Here is a 20,696-nt window from a genome sequence, read left to right as displayed (position 1 = left end):
TACAGGGAAAGTCAGCACAACTGGACTAAACCAAAAGCTAGGAAGTTTCCTGAACACAATCAAACACTTCGAGGGACAGAGTAGCAGGGGCAGGGGTCTGGGGACCATGCTTTCAGGGGACATCTAGGTCAACTGGCATAACAAAGTTTATTAAGAAAATGTTCTGCATCCCACTTTGGTGAGTCCCGTCCGGGGTCTTAAAAGCTAGCGAGCAGCCATCTAAGATGCATCAACTGGTCCCAACCCACTTGGAGCAAAGGAGAATGAAGAACACCAAAGACACAAGGAAAATATAAGCCCAAAAGACTAAAGGGTCACATAACCAGAGACTCCATCAGCCTGAGACCAGAAGAACTAGATGGTGCCCAGACTGCCGTGACAGGGAACACAACAGAGTCCCTGATGGAGCAGGAGCAAGGTGTGGTGCAGAACTCAAATTCATGTAAAAAGACCAGACTTAATGGTCTGAGACTGGAGGGACCCCAGAAGACATGGCCCCCAGACTCTCCGTTAGCCCAGAACCGAAACCACTCCCAAAGCCAACTCTTCAGACAAAGATTAGACTGGACTATGGGACATAAAATGATACTTGTGAAGAGAGTGCTTCTTGGTTCAAGTAGATACACAAGACTAAATGGGCAGCTCCTGTCTTCAGGCTAGATGAGAAGACAGAGAGCATCAACAGCTAGTTGAACTGACATGGGTAATCTAGGGTGGAAAGGAGGAGTGTGCTGTCACAGTATAGGGAGAGCGTCTAGGGTCACAGAGCAATGTGTGTATAAATTTTTGTATGAGAGACTAACTTGAACTGTAAACTTTCACTTAAAGCACAATTAAAAATCAAAAAAGAAAGGATGGTGACACCACTCATTCATCCTTGGTCCTCTGGTCCAGCATAGGGCACCTAGTAGACCCCCCAGGACATGAGTGTTCAATGAGTGGACATACTCCTCCTGGTGTCACCAACTACCTAGGTAAGCTTGGGCCCCTTTCACTTCCTGCCCATCTTTTTCCTCTCCAGCACCCAACCTGGCAAAGAGAGCCAGGTACAGTGCAGAGGCCAGGCACAGTCCTCTTTCTGGTGTGATATGAAGACTCCTGCGGACTAAGGTTTTTCCCTGGCCCAGAGCAACACCATCCCACCTTCCACTGGGGAAGGTTTCCTTCCCTTAACCCTCTCCCAGGCCCCCTGCTGGCCCCGAGCCAGAACTCGTTTCTCTTCCTCTGCGTCTCCCTGTCTCCAGGCACGCATGTCTCTGTTCAGTACATTTTATGTGTCCTGCCTACAGTTGGCTGCCATTTGCCTGTCTGTCACCCCCACTAGACTGTCTGAGTTCCATGAGGGCCAATCTCCCCCTACCTCAGCCTGAGTCCTCTGCATGGTCACATACTGCCATAGTGCTCAACTGGTGAAACATAGTTTATAAAGAAAAAGTTGTACATCCTACTTTGGTGAGTAGTGTCTGGGTTCCTAAAACCTTGTAAGCAGCCATCTAAGATACTCCACTGGTCCCACCCCATCTGGAGCAAGGGGAATTAAGAAAATCAAAGACACAAGGGACAAAAAAAGACCAGACTTACTGTCTGACAGACTGGAGAAACCCTGAGAGTATGGCCCTCGGACACCCTTTTAACTCAGTACTGAAGTCACTCCTGAGGTTCACCCTTCAGTCAAAGATTACTGTTACCCATTACCTACTGCCGTCGAGTCGATTCCGACTCATAGTGACTCTATAGGACAGAGTAAAACCGCCCCATAGAGTTTCCAAGGAGCACCTGGTGGATTCAAACTGCGGACCTTTTGGTTAGCAGACGTAGATCTTAACCACTACGCCACCAGGGTTTCCAGTAAAAGATTAGACAGGCCCATAAAAAAAATGAGACTAAAGAGGCACATCAGTCCAGGGGTAAGGACGAGAAGGCAGGAGGGGACAGGAAAGCTGGGAATGGGGAACCCAAGGTTGAGAAGGGAAGAGTGTTGACATGTCGTGGGGTTGGCAACTAATGTCACAAAACAAAATGTGTATTAATGGTTTAATGAGAAACGTATTTGCTCTGTATACCTTCATCTAAAGAACAGTTTTAAAAAATTTTAAAAAGTTGTTAAGTATTCCTTTAGAAATGATATTGGTTTGGATGGGGTGTGTATAATATTAATACTAGTGACTATAGGGTCACTATGAGTCAGAATAGACTCAATGGTAATGGGTTTGGTTTTCTGGTTTAGTGGTACCTTAAATTTTTCTAGTGCTTTGAGGTTATAAAACACTTATGCATACATTTTGATTATTTTTGTTCCTCATAACAACCTCATGGCAAAGGTAGGTCAGTTATCATCTTACAGATTAGGAAACTGAAGCTTATGTGTGACTTGTTCAGTCGAAAAGTGGTAGAATAATCTCAAAAAAAAAGTCATTGTTTTCCAATATTTTTACTACATATTGCCTTGTGACTGTGATGCCAATTCATGTTTGTATGCTTCCTTTTTTGTGTATTTTGAACATTCACAAACATTGTTAGCTATTTCCAAGTAGGTATCACAACTATGCATAAGTGAAGAGAAAACTTTGTTTGGGCTGTTGGCTAACAAGCAGAAGAAACCTTTCTGAATTTGCCTACCAAAAACACAAAACCCATTGCCATCGAGTAGATTCTGACTCATAGTGAGTACAACTACCCCACAGAGTTTCCGGTAATCTTTAAGGAAGCAGAGTGCTACATCTTTCTCCTGTGGAGCGGCTGCTGGGTTTGAATCACTGACCTTTAGGTTAGCAGCCGAATGCTTAACCATTGTGCCACAGGACTCCTTCCTGAATTTGCCTAGTTCTCATAATCTATCTTTTTGTTCATTTGTTTGTTTTTCAACAACTTTATAGTTTCTCAGAGAGTGGATGTCAGGGGCCAGGGTACTTATTTTGATAAACAGATTTGCATTTCTTCAGTTATTGAAAGTCTGGGGAAAAAGTCTGTGGGAAGGAAGAGGTGTGATTTGGGCAAGGTCAAAGAATCTCATGCCCTTCTGCAGTGGCTTGCTGGATAGCTGAAATCAATTTTGTATATCCGAAGTTCACTGGTTCAAATCCTAGTTTGAATAATGTATGAAGAATGGGGATTGTTTACGTGTTTTCTTTTTAAAATATAGTTTACTTAAAAACTCATTGAATATATAAATTTTTAAAAAACTTCCTGTCACTGAACAATTTGTGTAGGAATTGTTAAATGGAAACCTAATTGCTGTGCAAACCTTCACTGAAAACACGATAAAGTTATTTTAAAAAGCACGATGCTTTTTATACAGTCCTGAGCTCTGATGGCAGAGTGGTTAGGAGCTCAGGTTGCTAACAAAAAGTTTGGTAGTTCAACTCCACCAGCCGCTCACTCCTTGGAAACCCTACAGGGCAGTTCTATTCTGTCCTATAGGGTCGCTATGAGTTGGAATCGACTCAATGGCAATGGGTTTGGTGTTTGTTTTTGTTTTTGTCTTGCTTTCAAATGCAGGATCACTAAGAGTTCAAAACTTCAAGCAGGCAAACAATAATTTTAAAGTAATCTTCTATTTTCATTAACCTGAAAACAAATGGCTTTCCTTGCACATGCACTGAATATTAAGAAAGACTCACAGCAAAATTAGTGTGTGGAGGCAATATAAAAGATGTTAAATTTTAAGAAGTGGATTCTTCTTCATTGATACTACTTTGGATAACCTTTTCAACTTTTAAGTGTTTCCTCATTTATATCTATTCACTTTTCAGATATCAGATGGATGATATGACCTTCCCAAACTAGGATTCTACGGACTGTTGGGTTGGATGATGGGGAGATTATTTTAATCACCAGCATTAACCAAAAGCCAGGCATTCATAAGCTGAGTTAAACTACCGTGGCTTAGTCTTGCTCACTACACAGAAGCCTAAGCCTCAAGCTTTCTAAAACCTTTGCAGCTGAAGCCAACTATGAATAAAAATAGAAACAAGGAGAGAGTTCAAAAGTATGACAACATTTACCTATCATAAGTTCACTGTGATGAAGGTTCATCCCTTCGACAAATATTTTTGAGTGATAAACTCTATTCTAGGCGCTCGTGAAACTGCAGTGAACAAAACAAAGTTCCTAGCTGCCATTCTAGGGTCAACTGTGCTATTCTCTCATAGGGCTGAATGCCCACAGCGTGACTTTTTTCCTACCTGTGACCATGCTCTGAATAAAGATAAAGTAATAGAGTAAATATAAAATTGAGTCTGTGCTGGCTTAGTGAGAGCTCCAAGCAAGAGGATTGAAATTTTAATTTAAAAGAAAAAAAAGGATCTACCTCTTTAGAAACACAGGTCGAGGAGTTTTCAAGGTTCCAGAGCAACTTCATGATCAGTGTGCTGTATTCCTCTGCCAGCTGTGAAGCACAGATAAGTAGCTAAAATGTTATCATTTCCTAAGCAAAAAACAACCATCATCTCCTTTCGGGGCTGGGGGACTCCTAGTAAGTTGTCAGAAACCTTCTGCAGAACTCCATGTTGTAATCACATTTCTGTATCAAACAGCCTTTACTGGTAATAAATGTGTCTCTTGGACCAACATTTATGACAGTGTTCACTGTAACAAGCAAAAAAGCTCTGTTTCAATAGATAATGACCAAAAGACCAATCTTGTGACTACATTAGTGGCCCACAGCATGGTTCATTTTTGGTTTACATATATTGGTTTTAAAAAAATGTAGGAAAAGTTTAAACACAGAAGAAAACATTCTTTGATGGTTACGAAGGTAGGGAGGGAAAGAGAAGGGAATTCACTAACTAGACAGTAGACAGAAATTACTTTAGGTGAAGGGAAAGACAACACACAATACAGAGGAAGTCAGCACAACTGGACTAAACCAAAAGCTAGGAAGTTTCCTGAACACAACCAAACACTTCGAGGGACAGAGTAGCAGGGGTGGGGGTCTGGGGACCATGCTTTCAGAGGACATCTAGGTCAACTGGCATAAAAAAGTTTATTAAGAAAATGTTCTGCATCCCACTTTGGTGAGTCACCTCTGGGGTCTTAAAAGCTAGCAAGCAGTCATCTAAGATGCATCAATTGGTCCCAACCCACTTGGAGCAAAGAAGAATGAAGAACACCAAAGACACTAGGAAAATACAAGCCCAAGAGACAAAAGGGTCACATAACCAGAGACTCCATCAGCCTGAAACCAGAAGAACTAGATGGTGCCCAGACTGCCCTGACAAGGAACACAACAGAGAGTCCCTGATGGAGCAGGAGAAAAGTGTGGTGCAGAACTCAAATTCATGTAAAAAGACCAAACTTAATGGTCTGACTGAGACTAGAGGAACCCCAGAAGACATGGCTCCCGGACTCTCTGTTAACACAGAACTAAAAACCATTCCCGAAGCCCACTCTTCAAAGATTAGACAGGACTACAAAACAAAATAATACTCATGAAGAGTGTGCTTCTTAGTTCAAGTAGATACACGAGACTAAATGGGCAGCTCCTATCCAGGGCAGGATGAGAAGGCAAAAAGGGATAGAAGCTGTTTGAATGGAGTGGAAATGCGGAGTGGAAAGGGCAAGTGTGCTCTCACATTATAGGGATTGCAACTAGGGTCACATACCAATGTGTGTATAAATTTTTGCATAAGAAATTAACTTGAGTTGGAAACTTTCACCTAAAGCACAATAAAAAATAAAAGCTCATCATCTCGAGGGAAAAAATGTGGGAAAGGGTGTATGTTTCCTTTCCTTTCTGAATATTTTCCCCAAATGAGGTTCTGTAACAGAATTTGAAACAGTCAGTGATCAATGCTTAAGACCATTTGTCTTCATTTAGTGGCTGAAATGCTGCTAACTGCTTTTCCAAATGGGGACCCACATAAGTGAGAACTCAAAAGCAAAGTAACTGGTGCTCTAGTATTTTTAGATACCAAGATTTGGTTGCACTTCAAATGGAACTTACTGCTTTTCATATCTCAAAGAACTAGGCAAGAGGAAGCCCTGACCATTTTCTCAGAAAAGATTAACTGGGACCAAACCAACTTCAGCAAATTTGCTTGGTATCTTTTTAAATTACTTATCTTATAAGCATTTTCCTTTTAAATTTGATTCTTATACAAGGGATAAATGGGGCAGGGGGAGGCAGGCATAAATCATACACGTCTTTACCACCAGAAGAGATCAAAACCAAAGATCACATACAATCTGCTAAAAAAGACAGAAATTAAATAATTTTAAGATAAGGACAAATGTAGATATTTTATTATGTTCTGACTTGTTCTTTAGAACCGCTTTTATGTAGAACACATTCATTTCAGACTATTAACTCAGAAATATTAAATCATTAGTAGGACTGTAAGGAATTTCTATTAATAATTTATAATGTTATTTTCTTAACTGTGTCTTCCACGAAAGATCACAAGGTAGGCATCATTTTACTACTGAAATTAAGAATATAAAATTTAATTCTATAAGGCAGCATTTAGGTTCACCACCTGAAATGAAGAAATTTTACCTATCTCCTAAGAATAAATTCTTATAATTTAACAAAGAACAAGAGAAATATTTAAGGCTCTGTTGTCAGGAAAAGATGACAGGAAATCCAGGCTTTCAATCACTAAAAAATAATTAAATGCCAAGTAGGATTGTTTTATCTAAGTGCCAGAGGTAGTTCAATATTTATAATTGCTATGGAAAGATCAGAAAGACTAGCTTCAGCGTTGGAAAAAAGTTTCCTAAGTTTTGTTTCTTTGACTAGTTCCAAGGTTTACCTTAGGGAAATCAGCAGAAGGCAAATTCTTACACATTCATTAATATTCTATTTGTTCCACAGTTAACTTTGGTAACATATTCCAAGACCCTTCCCCTTTTTTCTCCCCCTTACTTCAAATCACAGTTCTCACCCATACTGCATAAGTCAAAATTCCTATTAAAAAAAAAGATGTAATCTCTAGAAACTCATACTTTCTCATGGAAACTTAAGTTTCCTAATTATAAATTGTAATTACTTCTGCCCCTCTTAACACATCATACAATTATACCTTAAATAACACTAGATTGCAGACTTCTCCCTCCTGCCTCCTATTGTCCAAAAAAAAATTTTTTTTTTTCTTGGCCAAAAGAATAAAAATGACCAATTCCTATGAAGATGAGCAGTTTTACAATAGGTTCTCAAAAGGCTTCATTAATAAATTTTAAGAAAAAGAATTGAGATAGGTAGCAAAGACCAAAACTGTGATTTTTTTTTTTTAAAGGCAACTAAAGAATTAGGCAGGTGTCATTTTGCCAATGACATGTACCAATGTCATTTTGAAATCTGCCTAACTTACACTGCTAATTATATGAATCCTGCCCTAATGGAAGGAGCCCTGGGGTTGCAGTGGTTAAAGCACTCAGCTGCTAACCTCCAGCCACTCCACAGGAGAAAAATGTGGCAGTCAGTTTCCAAAAGAATTACAGCCTTGGAAATCCTATGTGGCAGTTATACTCTGTCCTACAGGGTCGCTGAGTCAAATCAACTTGACAGCAGTGGGTCTGGACCTAAAGGAAGAAAAACAGAGTCTCCAAACCCCACCTTTTTTTTACATTCCTCCCCTCCATGGCTGCCTAAGTGGTTTCTTTTCTAGAAAGACAAACAACTTGATTTAAAGGTTAGCTTGCCCTAGAGACTCAAGAGTATGCCCATTTATAAATAAGCAGTTTTTCCTATTTTGCCTAGGTACTTGAGATGTTAAACATCAATTTAAAAAAAAAAAAAGGAAGGTAAACTACACTAAAAAAAAAATAGCTATCAGTGTTTATTCAATTAAAGATATCCCAAACCTAGCTAATCTGCTTCTTGTTTATCAGTATATTAATATTCTATTAGGAATGTTAATGTTCCTCTCCTCCATCTGTAAACAAACAGACTCTTCAAAGTCCTGGTTCTTTCCACTCAATTTTATGCAGAGTATACAGGCGTCAAAATGGACACAAGGTCGAGAAAAGTTGATAAAAATGCAGATCCATCATTTAAGTATACAACTTAAGAGTGAAAAGAAGAAAACAGACTGGAATTTTTAACTGCTGTCTTAAAATTAAAAACTGTCCAACTCCAGCCAGCCCAGAGGTACATTTGGGAAGACAGACAGACAAAATTCAAACAGTAGAGGCTATGTGAAATGAAAAGAACTCACTCTTCTCCTGGCCTGGTTAAAGTTTATATTCTGGCAATTAGGTAGGGGGCTACTCTTATTTTCAGAACAAGCTAATAAAAACCCAGTAACCTCAATAACCACACAATAGCTTGGGCTCTGTTTAAGTGGAGAGCTCAAATACCTGCTCTTCGAAGAAGTCGGCCTCAATTATTAAATGGCCAAAAGTCTAGAAATTGTCTTGACCAGAACATCTTCATAAGAATTCTTCTAAGACCATACAATTCAACAGAGCTCCAGGAACAGACCCACCCTTTTAGGCTAGTAATACTTATCTCATGTAAACAGAGAGATACATGTGACTGCCATCTAAAAATATACAGGAAGAAGAGAAACTTTTCAGCAAAAGCCAAAAAGTAGAATTCATCAACATTTTTTACCTAAGAAAAGAGCAAACGTACTAAGTTAAATCAGGGCCAACAAGGAATAAGCTATTAAGTAAAATGGATTTCTCCCCATATGCTTGTAAATAACTGCACTTAAATCAGGAACTCAGAAAAACTCAGATAAGCTGTGCGTTCACACTGAAGACAAAAATCAAATCTCCTATTTAAAAAAAATTTAAGCTGTCGTTTTGTTTAATCCATTACTCAGAAAATTTGGATGGCTTTTTCTTTTTAAACCATACTGGCTAAATTACTTACATTAATGCTAAACAAATTAAAATGTTGGTGAAATATTCTCTTAAACAAGATGAAAAAATTCCCTAACATACAACTTAATATAAACCTATTCTATATACATTATGGAATATTCTCAGTATATTGTTTATGTATCAAAAACTTAAGTACTATTCAACATGAAAAAAATTCAAATACACAAGTACTGAAATTCTCAAGTTTCCAATAAGCATGTGAACACAACTACTATTAAGAATATCACCCTCCAAGAACAAGCTGAGCCACTTACAGGTTTCTTGCATTTCTGAACATGAAAACAGTTTGTCAAAGGAGCTAATGTCTGAAAGAGGAAGAAGAAATAATGTGCTTCTCCAAGCTCTGTGATAAACTTCAACCCTATGATTGGATAATACATTCTGTATTACTTCTGGTTTTAGTCAGGACACTTACATATTCTAAAATACAAGGAAATATAACAATCTTGGGAAAAGCTTACAGTTTTTCTTTTCTAGTGATTTACTCAACAGTTTCCTTATATCTCACTTAAACCCTATACACCCTCTTGTCACTTATCAACCATCTCGTTATCCAACATTTCACATTTATGACAATAGTAAAAAATCTACTAGCCAATTATTTTGTGCATTAACAACATATGTCTGGCAGTAATAAATGCCGAGGTATGAGGCAAGGGTAACGCTTACTGTGATGGTTAAAGTTATGTGTCAGCTTGGCTGGGCCATGATTCTCAGTGGTAGGCAGTTATGTAATGATGTAATTTGTCAGTTATGTAATGATGTAATTTGGCAGTTATATAACGAATTTGACAGGTATGTAATGATGTAATTTGGCAGTTATGTAGTAATGCTGTCGTCTTCCATTTTGTGATCTGATGTGGTCATCCTCCATTTTTGCATAATGCCAATTTTCACATAACAACCTGGTCTTTGGAACCTAATCATGTCAATAAGTGAGTAAAGAGCATATTCTATAGCATATAATTCATTTTTCAATGGGAGTACTCTATCACTAGTGTCTCCATGTTGTGTTATACATACTACTGGTGATACCTGAGATGACTGAAATGGAACATAGACAAAAAAGCTATATATTTATGTTAATAAACATTGAAAACGACTTTCTGCATTTTACTGAATCTGAGATATCATCGACTGCAAGACATACCATTAATTACCACAGCACTAAGAAAGAAAAAACCTTGTTAATTCAACTACAATGTGCCATTGATTTTAAGATACACTTCCACTTGATTTTTAGATACTGCAAAAAATCATGATGGTAATATATTAATGAGATGTTTAGAAGATACTGCTCTATATGCTAATGCAAAAACTTCATACACAGAAATTGCTACGTAACTGTCATTTCCTCAGGTTGCTTTGTTCTCTCATTTTTCTTCATAAAACCAATCACAAGCAGGTCTGACCATATGCAACAGTATCCAGTTCTTCCCCTAACACAGAATAGTAAGTCTCTAGCTTCAGCTAATTCCAGAGAGCTCCCCTGCATCTTCCCCAACCCTGACTGCTACTGCCATCACAAGATCTCAGAGTAACAGATATCCTCTGGGCTGCCCATCAAGTATATCCAGCTCTAGATATCCTAAACAGCATTCATCATCTGCCTTCCTCCCTCACTCCCTACCATATATTCTTTCTCAAAATACTCCATTAAGAATCATAATTATTCTAGGTCTTTCAGGCTAGAAACTATAGAACTCTGACTCTACTTCCAATAACCAAATCTGACACCAATTCCCACTGCTTTCTTTGAAATATCCAATTTCCATCGTTCCTTTCCATGCCCCAAGTGTCATCACCACTTGGTCTAGCAAACTCGTTCTCAAACATTTGTTGAATTAAATTTGTTTTAAGACCTTAATTACCTAAAAAACAAAATAACTATAGAAGTCTTACAACTAAACTCACTGATTCTGGTCAGTTCCTCTTTTAACATCACCTGTCCCACTACATAGATTATGATTTCCTAGACAGGTCATTCTCTTACTCAACATTTGAACCAAGGCCCTGTACTATCTGTTAATGAGAGGTGTTAAAATATAGCTTATATATTAGGAGCAAAGGTTCTGGAATCAGGTAGTTTTGAATGTTAATTCTGGCTCCAAATGTTCAGTCACTTTCAAAGCTCATGTAGTTTCCTCCTGTGTAAAATGGAGATAATTTTAGAACACAGGATTATTGCATTAATGTCTTCAAATCAATGCTCAAAAGATAATAATTCTGACAAACAGAAGGAACATGCTCAACAATTTTTCAACAAAAATAAATATAATTTGGGTGAATAAAAGAAATTAACCCGGGCCTTTTATTACCTACTCATTGAATAAATGTTTCAAGTACTCCCATGTCTGTTTCAAACCTCAATATTCTAATTCCTACCATATATGTAACATTTCTACCTACCTTATATAGAAAGAAACCTCAAGAATCAAAGATTTAAAAGTCAAGTTTCCATTATCATTATAAAGCTTGAAGTTTCAAATAATGAATATGTGATTTTGCTGAAGCAAAAAGTTTTAGTCATAGGCATTTAAGGCTAAAACAACTCAACTGGGAGAGCCTAGCCAATTATTAACCATTATTCTCTACACAGCTCAGTTAACTCCATAGGTACTATCATGCTACTTGATAAAATCCAACGCTTCTCTCTCAACAAAAGGTCTCCCCAAAATGAGAATCTTACTTTCCCCCTCTAGGATGTACTATGTTCATTCCAAATTCCGTGCCATTTATGGTATTTCCTATACTCAGACTGCCTTCTCTCTACCAACCAGATCCCCAGAGCTCTTCTAGTATTCCAAGCCACTAAACTTTTACTGTTTTTACAAGTACACGATTTAGAATTTCTTCTCTTTTATCAAAGTCTACCTCCCCCTACCACTGGAAATTCCTTCAAGAGCTACTCAAAATGTTTAATTAATAATGAAATAATATTTATCCTTCATTAAGAGTTTTGGGATAGTTAATAAAGTTCTTCTCATTGCCCCTGTTGCCACAGAGTCAATTGTGACTCATAATGACCCTACAGGACAGAGGAGAACTGCCCCATAAGGTTTCCAAAGAGTGGCTGGTGGATTCAAAGTGCCAACCTCTCTTTCAGTTAGCAGCCGAGCTCCTAACTACGTATTGCTTCTTCTCATAAGCAATTAAAAATAAATACAGGCTGACAATTAATTCTCATTACAATGCATGAGAAAACTAAAGTGTCTTCTACTTTAATGTTCCAGCATTAAGCTAACAATATATGCTGTAATTAATTGTAAACTGTCATTTCACTAACAAGTAAAGGTCCTTAAAGCAAATGAGAACTTGGTAGCAGCTGTAATGTTAGTCCTCATCTTTGTATCAGTAGTTGTACAAAAGTTGTGAAAGCTCCTGAACTGGTATTAACACTCATAATGATGCTTTTGTATAAAATGAGAGTGGTGTTCTATACAGATAAAAATATTGCTTCAAAAAAAGGATATGGAGTATGATAGTTCATCAAGCATAGATATGCAAAAGTGACAGCAAGAACAGGAGAGAAAACCCAATCCATCAAAAACATACAAGCTTAACTTCACATTAATGAGCCAACTGTGTGACCCAATTGCTATGTTATGTTTTTATTACTATTGTTGTTGTTGTTGTTGTTGTTAGGTGCCATCAAGTTGGTTCCGACTCATAGCAACCCTATGCACCACAGAACTTAACACTGCCTGGTCCTGCACCATGCTCACAATCGTTATTATGCTAGATCCCATCATTGCAGCCACTGCGTCAATCCATCTCGTTGAGGGTGTTCCTCTTTTTCTCTGACCCTGTACTTTACCAAACATGATGTCCTATTATTATTATTAAAAAAACAGTTACCATTAAGTCAATTCCAACTCATGGCAACCCCGTATGTGTCAGAGTAGGGATGTGCTCCATAGGGTTTTCAATGATTGACTTTTCAGAAATATATCGCCAGGTCTTTCTTCTGAGGTGCCTGTAGGTGGACTCAAACCTCCAGCCTTTCAGTTAGCAGTCAAGCGCGTTAACCATTTACACCACCCAGGACTCCATATTATTATCAGCAGTTACTTTCTATTGAGCACTTAACCTATGTGCCAGGCATTGTTTTTAAAGTATTATATGTATGAACTCATTTAATCTTCACGACAGTCCTACAAGGTAGCAATCATTACTGTCCTTTTACGGGTGAAAAAACAGATATATGGAAAAGTAACTTACCCAAGGTTATATCACCTAAATGAGGAAGACAGAATTAAAAACCCTGGCATTCTGGCTCTATAGTTTACATTGTAAACCTCTATACCATACTACTTCTACACTAGATAAAATAAGTTTGTTAATATTTGATGTTAAATATACTACTCATAAAGAGAAACCAAGTAAGGAGTCCTTGTATATTGAGAATGTATGTCTGACTATACTTTTCAAAGAACCATACAGGGTTTATTCTCTTTCATTCTCCCACAAAACTAGAGATTTTCATCAGTGTTATATTATCCACATCAGTGTTACATTTTCCTTTTGTCTGAAATATACTATTTGACACTTGTTCCTAAAAATCTTTATTCTTTAAAACAACTTCTCACTTGTCAAGATAATTCTGAACTCTAATTCTATCCTCCAAGGGGCTGATAAGTCATCTGTGATGTTAATGAGCATATTCCCTATTTTATCATCTACATCATTGCTAAGAACATTATATAGTAAAGAGCCCAATACTAACCATTTATAAAACTATCTCTCATCTGACAGCAAACCACCAGCAATACTGAGAATGACCCTCTAATCTGTTTTGCACCATTTAGCAATAAGATATGTTTTCATCCCTTATGGATGAAGGTGCCACCACAGATAATTAAAAGCTTTTCTAAAGTTAAAATATAGCCAATGCTTGCCTCTGTTTCACAGACCTGTCCCTATCACAAGATATTACTTTGTAGGACAAATTGTTTTTCAAGGCTATACAGTTTATTACTTCATCACTTTTAAAATCTTTATAAATTCTTTTAGGCATCAATTACCCAAATACTTTTGAAAGCACAACATGCTTTCAAATCCACAAACAAATGTATTTTTTTTCCTTTTTAACTGTTAGGTGAAACTTACTAGAATCTGAACTACAGAAATAGTCAAAGATATGTAAGTATATATACAAGATATAAGTTTACATCCTGTTTATAACTTTTAAACAATTGTGAATAGGTACATCAATATATCCACACAATGGAATATTACACCCTTCTAAACAAAGGAGTAGGTGAGTGACCCAAGTTGACCAACTCATAGCCCATTCCTGTCACTATATGACTCAAGAGAAAGGGGCAATCAGAATTTCTCTTCTACTAAAACTATTAGTTAGCTGTTCACCAAGGCACCTTGGAGTACCATAGTGTACTCACAGGACACTACATGATTATTTAAATTTTCAGTGGAAATACAGCAATAATTGACATCTAATGTATCACACAAACTACCATCTGAGGTAATTCATAGTTTCAATGTTAGCTCACAAAACATTTCTTTCAAGGACCTCATTTCTTTAAGAAGCTGAATTTTTAACAGTTAAAAAGCAAATACCATGTAAAAACTGTGAAACAGGAAATGGACTTGGCAATATCTGATCTGATTCCGAAGTCTGAGAATCTGTGCAGTATTCAACCGGCACACATTAGTAAGTAACTGGATTATTTAAGAATGAAATAAAAATGTTCTCTTTCAAATTATGTGTATTAAGTTTCCAAATAGTTATGTTGCTAGGACATAAATAGTTAAGTTGTTTGGCCCTAACTACTTAATAAATGGAACTATTAGTTATTTCTTTTGGCTGAGGGCCATCGTGGAAAAAATTACTGAGATGCTAAGAGGAAAAGAGACTATCAGTGTAGCCACAAGCCAGGAGAAGCCTAAAAGAATCACACCAATGCCCAGAGAGATGCAAGGTTAGAGTACTCCAGGCACTAAACTCCCACTTTCAGTCCTTAAGGTCCCCAAGCTAGCTCCTACAGTTCTTCCTTCAACTATGTGAGCTACTCAGCTATCCTACCAATAAAGCCACATCTTCCGTTTTGTTTATTTATTTGTTTAAGCTACCTGAGTTTCTGTCACCAGCAAGCAAGAGTCTTGAAATTCAAATCAGATGACTCACACATTCAGTCTGATCTCCTTAATACTATATATATTTATATATCTATCCACACCTACTCCTCACTTATTTACTATCCCATTATCTGACATTTCGCGTTTATGACAATAGGAAAAAATCTACTATCCAACTATTTTATATGCTAACGATGTACATCTGGCAGTAACCAACACCAAGGTGCAAGGCAAGCATAACACTGGCTGTGACAGTTAAGGTTATGTGTCAACTTGGCTGGGACATGATTCTCAGTGATTTGGAAGCTATGTAATGAGGTAATTTGGCAGTTACGTAATGATGTACTTATCCTCCATTTTGTGATATGATGTGGTCATCTTCCATTTTCATGTAACGCTGATTTTTGCATATGACCTGGTCTTTGGAACCTAACCATGCCGATAAGTGAGGAGTGGGTATACACACACAGAGAGATACACACACACACACACACACAAAAACACAGAGAGAGAGACACACACACATACACGTGAATACTATATATTAGTATATTAGAGACAGCATTAGGGCATTACTGTAACTCAAATAATAATCATTCTGTTCACCGTCTCCTACATCAAATAATACAGGATATTTTTCCTAGTAATCGTGACACTATAGCCACTAGATGTTGCATACAATCACGAGATTTAGTTTTCAAAGTCTTCTTGTAGATTCCTTGACAAAAATACTCATTTGAATTAAAATTCTTAACACGGTAATACAAACTATACCTGCTGCTGACAGAAACATTAGGCAATTTCTAAGTAATTTGTAACTTTAATGTACTCAAACACAGGTTCAAAGAACAAAAATAAATAAAACATTCTATTTTATGAGTATTAAATGAAGTGATCAATAAATATTTTCTTAAATAATATTTCAACAATTTATTTCCAGAAATAAATTCATGTGCTCTTGTATATGATTTATGGAGAAATCTGACAGTATTGTAAATCAAACACAGCTGCGATTTCAGCAATGAGCACAATTTATCGTTCATTCATTGTAACTGATGTCTGAAATAAAAATTTCAACTCATAGTGACCCCATGTGACAGAGCAGACTGCCCTATAGGGTTTAGTAAACATTTCTAAAAATGAGAAAAGCTTAAATCAGAAGTATACCAAGTGAAAATAATAAGTATAGATAATTTATATGTTCTGTGATCAAAGGGTCTATACAGATCTACTGCATATAAACTGATACCAGGAATGAAAAGTAACTAATCAGTTGGCTATTATGACAGTTTTACTACTTATCTGATATTCTGCCTTGGTCACACTGCCTAAAAATCCTTTTCATGAACTTGTTCCTCATTGAATGTCAGTTTACTACCATTTGAAATAAATATCTACCAACTTATTTCCCCAGAGCATTCATGTTCATTTTTGTCCTATGTGTTCATATTCTTTGTCTATATAAACATTTGATTTGTCTTACTGATCTTAGATACATTACATATAGTCAGGAATTTAGCCCTCTGTAATATGAAGCATAAATTTTTTTCCCAAATTACTTGCCTTTGGGCTGTGTTTATAATATTTCTCCTAGACAAATATTTACTTTTATGTAACACTGCTTATTAATTTAGTATCTATCTAATATTATTTAAGCATGTTTAAATAATATTTAACGTGCCTCTTCCCCTGATGCCACTGTGATCTGATGAAATTGTTTAAAATTTCTAGGGTAACATATCAGACTCTGAAGTGCTTAAAAGCTTAAATAGAAGTATCTAAAGGCTGTCATTAACATGCAACTGTATTAATCCTTCCCAAAAGAGAATATGAACAATGCATTCTACCGAGTTGTTAGTTCCCAGAGGCTTAAAGATTAAGTAGTGGACAGAAACATAGAGATTAAGCATTTATTTTCAGAGGAAAAAACAGAAAGGTAAAGACAGAACTCAATACTTGGGATATGTTTAATGTAAAGCAACTGGCACTGGCAAACAGTCCACTGATGTCTGTTTCAGCCAGGCAAGAAGAAAAGGGAGGAATGGGGGGAGTAGGGAAGTAAAGAAAGAAGGAAAAACAGGGCTATTGGGGATAATAAGGCATTAAATGAACAATCAATTGATCTTTATACACAGATGCTTTTGCACATACTTAGGCTAATCATTTCACCCTCCCCAATGGGGAAAAATGTTAGATTCTCGTTTGTCTAATACATAAATGGTTTTAATCTTTCCCATGCATTCAAATCAGTTACTACTAATTTCTAAATTTTTATAGTTCTTATGCTTTGACAAGTTTTTTCAAATTATTTCTTCTGCCACCCAGTGTGTAGATCCAAGAGCAACTCTAGGTTTCTTTAGGATTCTGATTTCATCCTGTATGTTCATCCAACTCTGAACAGAGCTTTTTTTTATTATTTTATTACTATATTTCATGTTATCACTGGGGTGAAGTAGCAGTTTCAAGTGGATTCAGAGTATGCCCAGGATCCTTCATCCCCTGTTTTCATTACAGCATAGCTGCACGTTTCTCCTGCTTTCATTCCTTATCTAATGCCTCTCAACTTAGGAACAGAGGGTCAAGTCTTCTTTCAGTTCACTATAAAGCTACTAGAAGTATATAAGCTAAAGCACCTTTCATCCCAAGATGAAGTTACAAAAATGTTTAAGTAGAATCCCGCACCCAATGGATGTAGAATAATTCTTTTCAAAGTTACATGGAATATTAATCACAACTGACCACATACTGAGCCATAAGTCTCACAATTTCCAGAGGATGTAAATCACAGTATGTTCTGACCATGGTGCTGAAATCAAGCTAGAATTCAATGACAAAAAGATAAACTAGAAAATCCCCAAATATTTGGAAATTAATCACTTAATACACTTCCAAAAAAGCCACGGATCAAAGATGAAATCAAAAAATATTTTTAACTGAATGATAGGGAAAATGCTACATATCAAAATATAAGAAATACGGAAAGCTTTATAGTCAAAATGTGGTGTATAAAAGACCAAAAATTACTGAGTTTAAGCATCACTCAGAAGTTAGAAAAAGAAAAAGCAAAATAATTTCAAAGGAAGTAAAAGCAAGGAATTTTTTTTAATCAATATGGATTTTTTAAAAAGATGTACAATAAGAACAATAAACTAAATATTGGTTCTTTGAAAAGACTAATAAGATGGATAAATTGCTAGAGAAACTTATCAAGGAAATAAAGGTAGAAAGCACAAATAACTCATAACAAGAATGAAAAGGGGGGACCTAACCGTCAATTCTGCAGAAATAAAAAAGAGTAACTTTATGCCAATAAATATGAAAATTTAGACAAAATGGGCACATTAAAGAACTTACAAAATTGTATTTCAAGAAGAAATACAAAACCTAAAACAGCCCTATATCCATTTTTTTAAATAATATTTTACTGTGTTTTCATTGAAGGTTTACACAGCAGTTTAGGTTTCCATTCAACAATTTCTACACAAGTTGGTTACATTCTTCACGATGTGTGAATATTCTCATTATTTATGTTCTAGTTGTTCCATCTCCATTAATCTAGTTTCTCTGCCTCCTACATTCTCATGTTTGTTTTAAAGTAATTGATGACTGTTTGGTCTCATGTAACCTTTTTTTTTTTTAACTGATTCAGTAATCAAAAGTCTTCATATACAAAAAATAAAAAGTCTTCACACACGCACACGAAACTTCAGACCCAGGTGGTTTTTCTGGCATGTTCTACCAAATAGTCAAGGAAGAAATAATTCTCATCTTATATAAACTATAACAAGCCCTGGTGGCACAATGGCTAAGCATTTGGCTAACTGAAAGGTTGGTGGTTTGAACCCACCAGAGGCTCTACGGGAAAAAAGACCTGTGAGCTGCTCCCATGAAGATTATAGCCTAGGAAACACTATGGGGCACTTCCACTCTGTCCTATAAGAGTTCAGTGTGAGTTGAAATTGACTTGATGGCACCCAACAACAACACACAAACTATACCAGAAAATGGAAAATGAAGGTATATTCCCCATCTCATTTTATCAGTATAGCATAACCTTAATAACAAAACTAACAAAGAGAATGCACAAAGGAAAAGTAACAGGTCAACCTCACTCATAAGCATAGATGCAAAACTCCTAAATAGAAAAAAAAATGCAATACATAAAAAAGGATAACATGTAGTGACCAATTGGGGTTTATACAAAGAACACAAAACAAAGTTGGTGTAACATTAAAATATCAACATAATTATTAATAAATAAAAGGAGCACAATCTTATGATTACCCAAAGGGATTCAGAAAAAAAGTTGGACAAAATTCAACTTTCTTTCATGACTTAGAAAAACAGGAATAATAGGGAATTTCCTTAATCTTGGAAGTTTCTACAAAAAAAAAAAAACAAAAAAACTAAACAAGCATCACTCTGTATTTAATAGTAAAACATTAAAAGCTTTCCCTTTAAGGGTGAGAATTAAACAAAGATACCCACTGTTGCCACTGCTATTCAGCATTATACTTACCCAGGCTGGTGCATTAAGATAAGCTAGGAATATAAAAGTATAAAGATTGGAAACAAATAAAAGTGTCATTGTTGGCAGATGACATGGAAAACTTCAAAGGAATCTACGGATAAATTATCAGAGAGAGTCTAGCAAGAGTGCAGGTTAGAAAAATCAATACACAAAAATCAATTAATTTCAAAATACCAACTAATGGGAAATAAAATTAGAATAGAGACCATTTACAATAGCATCAAAAAATATCAAGTAACCAGGACTAAATAAAAAATATGCAATGGGAAATATTACAAGGATATACTGAAAGTCATTAAAGAAGACTAAAATAAGTTACAAACTCTGAAATATAAAACTGTCAATTCTTTCAAATTGAAATGAAGATGAAACACAATCCCAATCAAAATATCAGCAGGGTGTGTTTTGTTTTGTTTTGGGTAGATGATTAAATAATTGTGAAAGTTATACACAAATTTAAAGGTTCAAGAATAGTCAAGATGCTTATGGGGGGGAGGGGGAGCAATAGGATGAGAAGACCTGGTAAATCAGATATCACGATTAAACCATACAGGCAGTCCCTGAGTTATGAACCAGATCCACTCCTACGTGTGTCTTTAAGTTGGATTAGTAGGTAAGTTGGAACAGGTGCATACGGTTCTTATTTAGCCTTACTTTAGTGCAAAAGAAGGCTCGAAGACTTTTCAATGATTTAAAAGCTGCACATGCAGCAAGTAAAGGCGATTGTGATGAATTTGCTGCAAGTAGAGGTTGGTTCAATCGTTTCAAAGTGAGGGCAAATTTACATAACATTAAAGGGCAAGTAGGACCACAAGTAACAACGCACAAGCACCAGAAGACAGACTAGATAATTGGGAGCTCCTAAAAATCAAACACTTATGCTCATCAAAAGACATCACCAAAAGCATCAAAAGACAACCGACAGACTGGGAAAGAATTTTTGGCCATGACAAATACAATCAGTGTCTAATCTCTAAAATCTAAAGATACTGCAAAACCTTAAAAACAAAAAGACAAACAACCCAATTACAAAATGAGCAAAGGATACAAACAGGCACTTTGCCAAAGAAGGCATTCAGGCAGCTAACAGACACATGTAGAAATGCTCACGATCATTAGCCATTAGAGACACGCAGATCAAAACTACGATGGGATACCTTCTCACCCCAACAAGGCCAGCATTAATCCAAAAAACACAAAATAATAAATATTGGAGAGGTTGTAGAGAGACTGGAAC

General features: G+C 36.4%; 1 protein-coding gene across 17 annotated transcripts in view; it reads right to left on the bottom strand.

Moving 5' to 3' along the window:
* The window catches only part of MTMR3 (myotubularin related protein 3), a 213,077-nt gene that overhangs the window by 116,090 nt on the left and 76,291 nt on the right, over positions 1-20,696 (bottom strand). Inside the window, exon 2 of one of the 17 annotated variants that reach the window (XM_023733677.1) lies at positions 4,310-4,387. The exons of the other annotated variants lie outside the window; for them this stretch is intronic. The gene's annotated coding sequence lies outside the window, so the exon portion shown is untranslated. The remainder of the gene's footprint in view (positions 1-4,309; positions 4,388-20,696) is intronic. 17 annotated transcript variants of the gene reach the window in all.

This window comes from Trichechus manatus, unplaced genomic scaffold (assembly GCF_000243295.1).
Source record: "Trichechus manatus latirostris isolate Lorelei unplaced genomic scaffold, TriManLat1.0 scaffold00061, whole genome shotgun sequence".
Taxonomy (NCBI): Eukaryota; Metazoa; Chordata; class Mammalia; order Sirenia; family Trichechidae; genus Trichechus; species Trichechus manatus.
Note: the sequence above shows the minus strand (reverse complement) of the source record. Positions and strands in the feature narration are given on the sequence as shown.